Raw genomic sequence first — 12790 nt, 5'->3', positions numbered from 1 at the left:
TTGTATTCTGTTGGAGCGCGCGGATCTATAACATCAAGGTTTAAGACATCAAACAACCAAACTTAAAAATGAACATATGAAACAAAACCAACTTGTTCACAATACACACCCTGAAAGCTACCAAGAAAAAAAAAAAGTAAAACTTAAGTTAAAATATCACAAAAACACACATGTAAGCAATAAAAATAGCTAGAAAAAGAAAACTAAGAATACAAAAAGAAAAAATACAAAACTTTATGCATAAGAATTCTCTAAATAAAGAGCTATTGCAATTTAAGAAATAATTATAAAAACTAATTGTAAAATAAAACAAAACTCAAATAAGAACTCTATAAATCAATGAGGGCTGGGGTGGGAATCCATTAAGGGACTTTGAAAAAAAATATTTGCTAACACACAAAATGCTCAATGTACAGAAATCCTGTATCCTCACTTTTCTAAATAGATCATCAGATTAAGGGAAATCATAGTTTATAAACCTATATGTGTATGTATTCTATATTTGGCCTTCAGAATTTTAAATGATAGGTTTTTAAAAAGGGAAACCAAATCAAACTAAATGACAAGGCATACTTATACTACTAGGAAAGAAATACTGAAGAGTTTGTCATATAAACTTGGAACTAAAGAAAAAAGAAACTTTCAGACATTCTATGCATAAAAACGGTTAATACAGTGATTCTCAAAGTGTGGTCCAGGGACAACTGAGGTCCTAACCTCCTAAAAGAACTTTGCAAGGTTAAAAAAACTATTTTCATAATAATTTTAAAAGTTGTTTGTCCTTTTCACTTATTTTTTTTCCCGTGATACCATAACAGACTGAATGTAGAAGTGAAAAGAAGCCCAATGTCTTTTATTAAGGCAGACATTAAAGAAATTTGCAAAAATGTAAAACAATGCCACTCTTCTCACCAAGTTTTTCATTCTTTTGGAGAATAGTTTTTTTTTTTTCATAAGAAACATTATATACATTAACAAGTAGGGTTTTTAAAAATGAATTATACGTAAGTTTTTTTTTTAATTTCCCAGTTTAAATTTCTATTATGGTCAATATAGATACATACAACCCACAAACAAAAAAGTTCAGGATCCCAATAATTTTTAAAAATATCCCAAGGTCCTGAGACCAAAAGGTTTGATTACCACTGACGGTTACAATAAGGGATAAATGGGATAAAAGACAACACACACACTTACAACCAAAGCACCTCTGCCCTGGAAGAGTATTACTGCTATTTATATCGCAGAAATTTCTAACAGTTCAAAACTCTCTAGTGACCAGCAAAGAAAAAGTCTGGTGGGGGTAAAATTGGACAGGAAATTAAATGCTTCCTTTTCAGTTAGAAGGCTGCCATTCTGATATGGAAGCAGATTCTAGACAATTAAAGAGAATATATTTCATAATTAACTAACCTCCATGTTTATGCCACAAGCAACAATTTAATGCTGTCACAGTCCCCCGCCCAAGTTGCTTGAAAATTCATAAAAAAACCCCTGACTTATCCAGTATAAAAGGTAGATTCACAGAGATTGATATATTTATCTTCGATGAAAAATTTAATTGTTTCATACCATTTTTATCCTCAAACTGTTAGCCTACCAAGATGATGCCTATGCAGAAAATGCCATACTTGCACAGTAAAAAAAAAAAAAAAATGCAAGGCTTACTACAGATAAAAATAGAATTAATTTCTGAGTCATAACATTTCTTACAATTTCTGTAACCTACCAAGTAAAAATTTTAAATTCAACATCTCAAGGAGGCCAACCTCTCCATCTAAAAGGAAAGAAAAATCTGAAAATAGACTATTAGCTCTGTTAGCAGTCATTTTACTCTCAGATATACTTACTCAAATTGAGAAATATGTTTAATATAGGAGGAAAGACTGTGTAAAGTTAACTTTCAATTTGTTTAATATTGAAAATTCTTCCTTGTCCATCAAAATGTTCTCCTAACTCAGGACCAAATTTGTAAATGACCATTTAACTAAGCTTTTAGGAAGGCTCTGGGGTCCTTCAGCCTCCAGGTTGGCACCTATTATCCCAATTACTTCACTTTTCAGGTATGTTTAGCATTTAGTCATCCTAGAATACATGAAACCTTGTAAGAAAAAAACCACTCCTGCTTCAACACTATTTTTTTCATCAGAAGATTTTAATTTAATGCTCCTCTGCTCATTCCTCACTACAAGTAGAAGTAATCCAAGGGTGATGTCATGGAAAACAGCTTCCCTAGCCTTTAGAGGCTGGATCCAGTGAGAATTCTAGGAAAAACCTCTATTGGGGAATAAAACCCCAAATCTTCTAAGTTACATCCTAACTTGAAATCACCAATATCATAGTGTTAACACTTTCGTTCTCCATGAGAATTAAATCTTTTGGAAGGTCTGGATGTTATGATACGGATTTCCTGCAAATCTTTAAATGATGTAAAATCATTAACTAAATATAATCAATTATCTTATCAAAGACAACGTATAAATTTTCTATCTGTTCTTATTTGCTTCAATAATTTAGCCAGATGAGTTTTAAAAGGTCTGATGTTAAAAAGAGAAAATTGAGGAAATATCTTTTCTAGTTTCTTTATTCAGAAGTTAAAATTTCTAATTCTGAAAAGGTTTCCCACTTTTGGACCTGCAGCAGCACAATATATACCATGGCAAAGATGAACTATGAGAACCACCCTAGTGATTCCTAAAACATCAATACTAGTTATCTCCCATTACTCCCCCTTGTTCACTCTGCTCCAGATATACTGGCCATTTTGCTGTTTCTTGAAAATCAGCCACACACCCATCCTTAAGGCCCTGCGCTGGCCATTCCCTCTGCCTGGATCACCCCATCCCCAGATATATATGGCTCCCTCCACGTCTTTCCTCCAGTGTCATCTCAGTGAAGCCTTCCTCCAACCCCCTCTTTAAAATAAAAAACCTCCCATACGCCCCATCAACCAGAAAATCCACACTTTTTCTGCTAAATCTTTCCTCTTAGTATATTAAATGAAGATAAGGCTTATTTTTATTTTTCTTACTTTTTTGTTGTTTGGTTTTCCCTTTAAAAAAATTTTTTTTGCTGTTTCATTGACTGTTGTATCCCCAGACCTTAGAAAAAACAGCACTTGGCACATAACAAGTGCTTAATAAATATTTGTGGGATGAATAGATAAATTTAATCCTCAAGACCTTCCATGTTGTGTAACTATCCCTGATGTAAAGATGAGAAAAATCAAAGCTCAGAGGTTAAGTTGCCCAAGGATATAATTCTTAATAAGTGGTAGAGTGGGGGTCTGCCTGATTTCAGAGTGCGCTTACCCAACTATCCTACAATGCTTTACCAATGACTCTCTTCCATTTTCTTCAATTAAAAAAAAAAAATCCCCGTGGCAAGGTACAGCATTCCAATTCAGAGGAGATACGTGCTAATAAATTAAGTCAACTCCTCATAAGCTAAAGATTCATTTTCCTCACAGTTAATGTTATTCACTCTCAAAACATTTACAATGGGAAATGACAACCTTGACAATGGGCTACATAATTTTGGGGGCCCAGCACAAAATGAAAATGCAGCGCCTCTTGCTCAAAGCAGGTAGAAAGTGTCGTTAGTTAAAGATACTAAGACATAAAGCTTTCTCCCTTCTTCTAGAATCTCTCTCAACTTGTCATGGAGTTTTTTTATTTGCTGTTTAATTTGTCCTAAGTAAAGAAAAAAATTTAAATATTAGCATGAATTTTACCATTCACCTTTATATTGTACAATGCCAATTTTACACAGATTATTAAACCAAGTTTGGGGCCCATCTAAACACCCAGGGCCAAGCTAGCCCTGGTCCCAAGATTTTAGCCCCAGATAACTTATATCAAGGCAGAGAGGGCACACCTTAAAATTCCTGATAAAGCAGTGATTTCCCAAAATTTTACCTTCAGGACAAGTGATAAGTCCAACGTATAAAAACCTAGGATTCTAAAGTATGCTCTCCCTTTAGCAAATTTAATCCCACCTGCCTTTTATTATTCTCCCTTTTTACAAAACACAAAAGCATACTCTGAAAAGACAACTGGTATTGGATTATAAATTGAACATCTCAGAGGAAAAAAAATCTCAGAAAACCATTTGTTAGCTAAAAATAATATACTAAAAAAAATGCTTCTTTTACTTTTTGTGGACCATTTTTAAAGCCAAACCATACTTTAATTCTTGATGTGCGGAGTAAGGATGATCCCATACTGTTCAGCTACACATATCTATTACAAATTCTGCAAATAAGTCTAATAATCAAACCACAGATATTTACTATCCTGTTATTCCCCCAAGTTAATCAGCAATAAAGAGTGCAAATTAACCTCCTTTGCCACGGAAAAACTGTTTCTAGGCACCTCAATGTTGTGGTGATTAAAAAAAAGAATTAAATTACCTAAATACAATTACATTTGTCAAAAAGTTGAATTTTCTATACATTTCTAGATGCACTAAGAATTACAGAAATCTGTATGCATTCAGAAGCTTATGAAATCAATTTTCACATTGGTAGAGATATTCAGGCATCCTATTTCCTAGATATGAAAAATAGACATTAAAATTAAGAGTATTTATGTTAAAAGCATTTTCAGAATTACAATTTAATCAGATTAACAAAAGAAAATATCAGTTCAGAAAATATAAGACTGAAGAAATGGAAGGTGTTAAATATTGCCAGTAGGAAAAAGCAAATAAATGGCCTAGAAAAATGAAAAGCAAAGCACCACATTAACGTTAAATTTGAATTAAAGAATACCGTTATTTAAATAAGCAGTTAGCATTTCGTAGGAAGAAGGCCAAGCAACGTGACTATTATATCTAGTCAATTCACAGCACTGCTTCGACATTCCGTACTTATTGCTTATACTCATAATATAGAAATAAAGAGGCAGCAACAGTTAGCCACTACATTAACCACTCTGGCAAAGGTTACTCAAAAAAATTGCCTTGCATTTTTATTTTTACACTTTACAGCTAAACATTATTTTCATATATATGGCCTCATATAATCCTCACTACCCTGTGATGTGACTAGATTTCATAGATAAGAAACCAAGACTCAGTAAGCGATTTTCTCAGAGTCACCCAGTCGAACCCAGACCTTCTGATTCCACGTTTTATGCCTCGCATTTCGTATAGTTCTATTTCAGGCATAAATAGAATTTTTAAAGGGAAAGAACGGGTTAGGAAGAAAATAATCATGGTACCTGCAGCTGTGTGCTGCAAAAAATGGCTGAATTATGCTTCTTCCTTTTTTTTCTTCTCTGAAAAAAATTAAAATTCAAACAATTTAAGTAGTCAAAGACAAATTAGGTCCCGGCGTCTACCAAATGTTTGACTCGGGTCTGTGCAGAAAGGGCCACCGAATCGGTGTCGAGCGCGGGGCCGCGGCCGAAGCACGGGCTCCCGCAGGCCGGAGGGCCAGGGGCGGCTACGTACCTCGGGGGTCCGTCCAACCTCTAGTAGACGGCACTTCGCATCAGGAAGAAGTGGGCCGGCAGCCGGACGGTGGGCGGTCGGTTGCCGGACGGCACTGGGCAGGGTCCTCGAATGTCTAGAAGGGGCCGCTCCCGGGCCGGACCCGGGCGCTCCCGCGGGGGGCGAGTCTGCGCGCCTGCTGCCCCCTCGGAACCAGTCCTGCGAAAGAAGACAGCGCTGAGTCGCGAGTCGAGACTGTCGGCTCGGCGCGAGGCGGTACGGCGTCGGGGCCGGGCTCGGCCTTGCCAACGCCTGGGGCACACGGCACCTGGCGGGGCTCGGCAGGAGGACCGACTCCGGACCGCGGGCGGGGAAAGGGGTTGAGGGGCCGCGGGTAGCGGGAGAAGCGCGGACGGTGCTGGCGTCGACGACGGCGTCTCCGGGCTTCTGCCCCAAGCGCGCCGAGCCTCAGGATCACCCACGCCGGGGGTGGAGGAAGGCGGGCAAGGGGCGGGAAAGGGGCGGGGCATGTGGGGCCCCGAGCCAGGGGCCTCTCCTGGCCGCGCGCCCCCTGCGGGCGGTGAGAGCCGCCCGGGGCCCGCCCAGGGAGGCGGGGCCCGCAGGCAGGGGGCTCTAAGCGCCGTTGTCCCAACGCGGAAGCTTGCCACGTGGTTGGGGAGGTCGAAGGGTAGGAAGCGGAGAGATGGCCGGGAGGCCCAGGAGCCGCCCACGGTCCCTACTGGTGCCTCCAGGGGGCCCGCTGGCGGGCGGCGGCCCGGAGGGTGTTTACCTTCCCCCTGGTCGAGCGCCAATGCCGCCATCTTTCAGCCAGTGCGCGTCACTTCCGGCACCGCGGGAGCGGGTGTGGGAGCCGGTGGGGGCAGGGCTGTCCCACGCCCGTGGGGCCCCACGTTCCGGCTGGGCATGGCAGCGGGCCCCACTAAGGGGATGGGGCGGCCCCACACTGTGGCCGCGATCCCTGCCGGAGGAGGCCTCCCTCGCCGTCGGGGCTGGGAACACTTGGCTGTATTAGTCGCCGCGCAGCGGTCCCTCTTTGCCTGCAGGAGCGGTGGGCTCGAGCCACTGCCGTGCGCCCACTCTCGACAAGTTGAGTGTTAGGAAGCCCGGAAAATGTCTTTGCCTCTTGCATTCAGTGGGGGTGGGGAAATCGGGAACGACTTGGAGGAAGCTTTACCATATCTACCTGTGTTATAAAAGTGACTACATCTGCACCAAATGACATCATTTTTTTGTAGGGCAACTTGCAGGGGATAATTGCGTCATAGTTCCACTTGGCTTATTCCCAAATAATTACACGTTTCAGAAGTACATTTCCCAGAGGTGGGAAAATTCATAGAAAAGGGCATGTCTGAACCAAACAGAAATACCGGATCTTAAAACGCTGTTGTGTTTCTATTTGCGTAAAAATAAGATAGCAAGAAGAAACAGAGGGCAGCGATCGGGGAAGGGGGTGTCTTTTTTTAACAAATCGGTTATAGGATTCTAGCTTAATGCTTTTTAAATAGCGACTTTTATTGATTTAGAATTTAAAACTACAACATAGGACTGTTCTGTAAATTTATTGTTGTGAAATCTCCTTTTGGGAAAAGTGTAGATGACAAATACACAGTTAGAGGCCAGTGGTTCTACAACTAACCTTAAATTATCCATTGCCCATTTCTGATCCTAAACTGAGGGATTTCTCTTTCCCCCACCCCCCCGCCGCCATTTTCTCTCCATACCAATACATCCCGATGTACTTTCAGGGAGATATATATGTTGCTAAAAGCGATCATTATCTCCGTAGCAAACTTAAACACGTCCTGTTCCTGAGAGGCCAAAACAGCACACGGTGTAGTCTTTTGCTGAAATAGACAGAGTACTTAATGGGGAAAAAAGAGAGAAAAACACCTTAATCTTCTGGAAGTAGGGATATAAGCTTCCCCTTTCCAATTTAAACTATAAAACAAACTTAAAAAAAACCTATAAGCCATAAAATAAACTTTAAAATAGCATGCATTCAACTTTGAACATTTGTTTTCATATATTATTCCTGAACATCTAAAAGCACCGAATTTTTATTTTTGTACATTAGCTGACAGGCATACATCTTGAGGCACTAAACTGTCTAGAAAGAGACTTCTTGATTCAGTCAGGAACTGAAATGTGTCTCTTTTGGGCAGCAGGGATATATCTACAGCGATGTCATGAGCCTTATTGTGACGTTATGTGGTCTCCTGTGATATTTCATTATGCCCAAATGTACTTTTTAAATATACTTTACTGCTTCTGAAACTGAGCTGTGTCTTTCCACCAACTTATATATTTACTAGATAGAGCCCACTTCGGAAACACAAGTGATCTTTAATTAACGATGCCTCTCACTCATTTAAAAAGAGGGGAGGTGTTTTATAGAAGGGTCTGATACAATAAGAAGCATTCTGCTTCTCCAACACGGAGAAAGTAAAACCAAGTCATTTAAACAAACGAACTCCTCCAGGCAATTCCTGTCTTCAATTACTTTTCCCAGCAATTACTAGAATAATGGGAGCTCCTAAATACCTTGTGGACATTTTTTTTCCACACTGGTAGAGCCCCATGGGGCAGATAGAAGCTGTCTTTTCCTAGCCCTCTAGCTTAAGTACACAGGCCTCGAATCGGATATCTAGCAGTCCCAGATGTCGGGAGTCAGGTTAGAGACTTGGGACAGAGTGGTAGTGGAGTTGGAAGGAAGTTCCTACCCAGGGGTTCTGAGGATTTAGGATACTGTGTACCCTCCCCCACTTAAAAAAAAAAAAAAAAAAAAAAAGGTAGCTGAGGCTTTTCAGAAATCCTGCTGTGGTAATTATTTTGTTAATCACTTTTCATGTAACTAGCCCCCACCCCAATCTCTGGGAATCTAAGAGTTCTATCTTCAGCCAGCTCTAATAAAGCTGCTTATGCATTCTCTTTCTTGAATTCTGTTTGCCAAGCGCTCTACGGCTTGAGGCATTTTAAGGCAACTTGTGGGGTCTAGTCTATCTCAGCCCCTCAGGACCCGCGAGTATCTTCCAAATCAGTACTCCCTTCTGTGGGTCCACACCAAGACCTGCACACTAACACATTCCAGCAGGATGGTGGCTGTTGTCCTCAGCATTATTTCCTGGTCCCTATCCAAGATGGAGCCTTCAAAATGCAATCTGAGGGGGCCCCAATTTTCTAGGCTTTTACGTTTATTGTTTTAATATCCAAATAGAATAACTTGAGCTTTTATGTTGTATGACTAACAGGAAATCGGTGTCTTCATGATGTTGGAGAATTCCTGGCTAATGCTCACACATCTTGGTCATTGCTGCTCACTTAGAAAGGCTTCTCTTAGCTTGTCTCCTATGACCTCTGGCGTTTGGATCTGTCACCACCTCTCCACATTTCTCCAGCTTGATCTGTGCACTTCTGACTAACACACTTGACTCTACCTCCACTTCCTTAGCAAAGCAAACGCCTAAAGCTATCACAAGGAAACTGCAATCTCTTTAAACAGGTCATGGCTTCTAGAGATCCCTACACAGGGATATCCTGTCTCATCACCTCTCAGTCAGATCTATAGTCAGTTGGTAGGAACCCTTGTCTGAGCATACCACTTGTTTCTCCCTTCCCCAATGTCATGAACCCCCAAACCCCAACCCTGGGCCCAGCTAGGAGAATACCCAATCCCTAAATATCCAAAAGTGCAAAAATGAACAAAAACCCTTCAGAGGGCACTGCCCCCACGAACCAGTGTGTCTGAAATATTTACATTTGTGTTATTTCACTAATGTGCAGAGTTACCTCAAGGAAAATGAATTGATACCATGATTTATATCTACACGGCCAAGAAGACTCAACAATGTGATTCTTCCTGGAACCAAATGCTTCTTCCTATTTCATTTCCATCCCTAAAGCCCTAGGAAACAATTCTCTGCTGGCCGTTGTTAGAATGACTGCTTTGCACCTGGGTTCAGAAACATTCGGGTTCAATATCAGAGTCCCCAAAACATTGTGACAGGTTTAGGCAACATGGGGTGCTATGTGAGGAAGTATAAATGGGGGATGTAATTGGAGCTTGCGAGGGTCAAGCACAGCTTCTCAGAAGCAGTATTGTCTAAGCTCAGTGCAGAGGGAAGAAGGTAGGAAAGAGAGTAAAGGATACCCACAGGACGGTAGTTCCAGGCCTAGAAGAGGCAGTATGGCACCTTTATTTAGAGAACCATGGACAGTTTAGTAAGGTTACAGTGTGGGATGCAAGAAGGAGAGAGGGAGGAAAAAAGCAAAAATCAGGAAGGCTACGGAATGTAGACCGTGGCAATCAGGGCTTCTCCCCTCCCGTGTTGCCTCTCACTCCATGCTCCACTGTACCACGTTATACTACTGATTAACACAGCAAATGATCTTCGCACTGTTGCAGTTTTTTACTCCTACTTAATTCCATAAATTGTTCATCTGTGATTTATACTAATATGCTCATTCATGCCGTAAACATTTATGAGTGTCTACTATGTGCCAAGTCCTGTTCTAAACACTGGGTATCAGTGACCAAACACATAAAAATCCATGCCTTCTTACAGATTACATAAATCAGGCAATAACCAAAATTAATAAACAAATTATATGGCCTGTTAGAATGTGGCAAATGCTATGGGAAATAATAGAGCAGGATGAGAAAGAGATTCGGATTATCAAGAGGGAGGGGTGTGCCAATTCTAACTAGTGAGATTTGGGTCGGGGGTATCATTTGAGCCTTGACTTGAAAGAGATGAGGGACCAGACTATGCAAAGCCTCATAGGCTATTGTAAAGTCTCTGCTCTTTGAGAAATTGGGGACCATTGGAAGGTTTTGAGAAGAGGAGCAATATGATTACCACTCAGGTTTCTGTGTAAAGTATAGAGTTTAGGCATAATGTAATGTACACCATGGTGGCTGTAGTTAACACTGCTGTATGGTGTATTTAAAAGTTGCTAAGACAGGAGATCCTAGAAGTTCTCATCTCAAGGGAAAAAACCTTTTTTTTTTTCTTGTATCTATGGGATGACAGATGTTTACTAGACTGACTGTGGTTATCATTTCACAGAATATGTAGGTCAAGTTATGCTGTACACCTTATACAGTGCTATATGTCAATTATATCTCAATAAAACTGAAAGAAAAAACACTGGACCACTGGCTGGTGTGGCTCAGTGGACTGAGTGCCGGGCTGTGAACCAGAGGGTCGCTGGCTCGATTCCCAGTTGGGGCATATGGCTGGGTTGCTGGCTGGCTCCCCGGGGGCTGGGGGGGGGGGACCCACCTTGGTGTTTCTCTCCCTCTCTTCCTCCCTCCCTTCCCCTCTCTCTAAAAATGGATAAATAAAATATTTTTAAAAAACACTGGAAAGATTATGCAAAAGTATAGGCTGTTAAAAACAAAAAAACAAAAAACAAGAATTTAGGCAGACATGGGGAAGCAGGGTGCCAGGTAAGGAGACTATTCCACCAATGGAGTGAAATGGAGGCTACAGCAGAGACCGTGGGAAGTGGCTAGAGTCTGCAAATATTTTAAAGGAAGAGCCAACAGGATTTCCTGAATGTAGGGAGAAAGGAAAGAGAGGTGTTGAGGATGTCGCCGTTTCTGGCCTGAGGTGCTGGAAGGATGGACTTGTCACTTCCTGAGATCTGGGAGACTTTAAGAGGAGCAAGTTTGAGGGGGTGGAGGGAAAGGAGAAGGTGCAAGGACTGGGCCCTGGGCTCTGCCAAGGGTAGGGAGCCATCCAGGAGAACACAGGGGACTGGTCTAGGAGACCAGAGTGCCATATGCTGTACCCTGGAGAGGCAGGTACTAAATATCCACCATCAATAAAAGATGCAATGAATGTCGCCATTTTAGCTAAATATATTTACCTTGAAGTACAGTGTAGACAAAGCCCCTTGAAAATGAAAACATTAAAAAGAACAAAAAACTTTTTAATTTTTATTGAATTTATTGGGGTGACATTGGTTAATAAAATATATAGGTTTCAGGCGTACAAGTCTGTAATATATCATCTATATGTTGTACTGTGTGTTCACCACCCAAGTCAAGTCTCCTTCCGTCACCATTTATCTCCCCTTTCCCCTCTTCTACCTGCCACCCCCCCCCCTTACCCTCTGGTAATCACCACACTGTTGTCTGTGTCTGTGAGTTTTTTTGTTTTGCTTTGTTTTGTTTTGCTTAATCCCTTCACCTATTTAACCCAGCCCCCCACTTCCCTTCCCCTCTGACAGCTGTCAGTGCGTTCTTTGTCTCTATGAACAAAATTTTTAAAAAGTTAATCATTTTTTGTGCTCCTTATGAGCCAATGAAAAATACACTATGCTTCAGAAGCCTCAACATGCAAGCCACATGTTCATGAGGTATTGAGGTTCTCAAGGGGCTGAGGGTAAGGAGAGGAAGGACAGGGCCTTGGGGCACACCTGGGTTAGGGAGTTATCCTGGAGAAGATAGACCGCCGGGGAGACAGAGGAGTAGCCAGTGAGATAAGAGTAAAACAGAGGGTGGTATGTTAAGCCAGATAGAAAAGAACAGTAAATAGTTAGACATCCACTATAATAAAAAATGAAATTAATATCACAATTTTAATGAAATGTATTTACTTTGAAATACATCATAGACAATGCCCCCTTGTAAATGAAAATGCTGAAAAGAACACTTCCCCCCAGAGTTCATTATTTTTCTGTTCTTTCTGAACCAGTAAAAAATCAATGCTTTACTTTAGAAGCCTGCAGATACAAGGCACATATTCATAAAGACTGCATTTCAGTAGATGTGCATGCAAACACGTATACATCCTAAGGGTGAGCGCCAGGGCTGAGGTGAGTGGGAGCAATGAAGAGCTACTATATGGTGTTTGCACCGTGAAGGAAGTGGGGAGAAAAGCCTCCAGTAATTAGTGTTGCCAGAAGCACAGCTTTAGGACTTGGGGACTGTGGTTAAGGATAGAGACGGGATTGAATCTAGGCTCTGAAGTTATTTATTAGTTCTAAAACTAAGTTCGTTTAAAAAAACCAAACAAACAGCAATTGCATAGCTCTCAGGACAAAATGTCTTTGTCCTGATACAGGGTAGAGAGGACCTTTAGGTTAAGTCAGTTTGGGCAGCCTCAGCTTGGGGCGGGGTAGCTGAAGTGCAAGCAGGGGAAGTGCACGTGAACAGCGGGGGGCCCAGGCCTGGCTTCCAGGACAGCTGAGCTTCACACTGTCCAAAGACCTGGGAGAAGAGCAGCACTATCACGGTGAGAGGCACTGGAATGCTAAGCATAGGTGAGGCAGAATGGCCTGCTGGGACTGGAAGTCTCTATATTGTCAGGATGGTGATTCTCTTCAAATT

The 12790-nt window shown here is 41.5% G+C and overlaps 1 protein-coding gene across 6 annotated transcripts in view; it reads right to left on the bottom strand.

Moving 5' to 3' along the window:
• The window catches only part of KLHL15 (kelch like family member 15), a 36465-nt gene extending 30199 nt beyond the window's left edge, over positions 1-6266 (bottom strand). For 2 of the 6 annotated variants that reach the window (XM_053917233.1, XM_053917230.1), the window contains exons 1-3: positions 5762-5933; positions 5455-5652; positions 5223-5279 (exon numbers count right to left, since the gene is read on the bottom strand). The gene's annotated coding sequence lies outside the window, so the exon portion shown is untranslated. Of the gene's footprint in view, positions 1-1729; positions 5197-5222; positions 5280-5454; positions 5934-6223 lie in introns of those variants that run through there. The other 4 variants (XM_053917234.1, XM_053917232.1, XM_053917231.1 and 1 more) reach the window with 4 other exon arrangements.
• Between the last annotated feature and the right edge of the window lie 6524 nt (positions 6267-12790).

The sequence above is a fragment of the Desmodus rotundus genome, chromosome X (assembly GCF_022682495.2).
Source record: "Desmodus rotundus isolate HL8 chromosome X, HLdesRot8A.1, whole genome shotgun sequence".
In the NCBI taxonomy this organism is placed as follows: Eukaryota; Metazoa; Chordata; class Mammalia; order Chiroptera; family Phyllostomidae; genus Desmodus; species Desmodus rotundus.
Note: the sequence above shows the minus strand (reverse complement) of the source record. Positions and strands in the feature narration are given on the sequence as shown.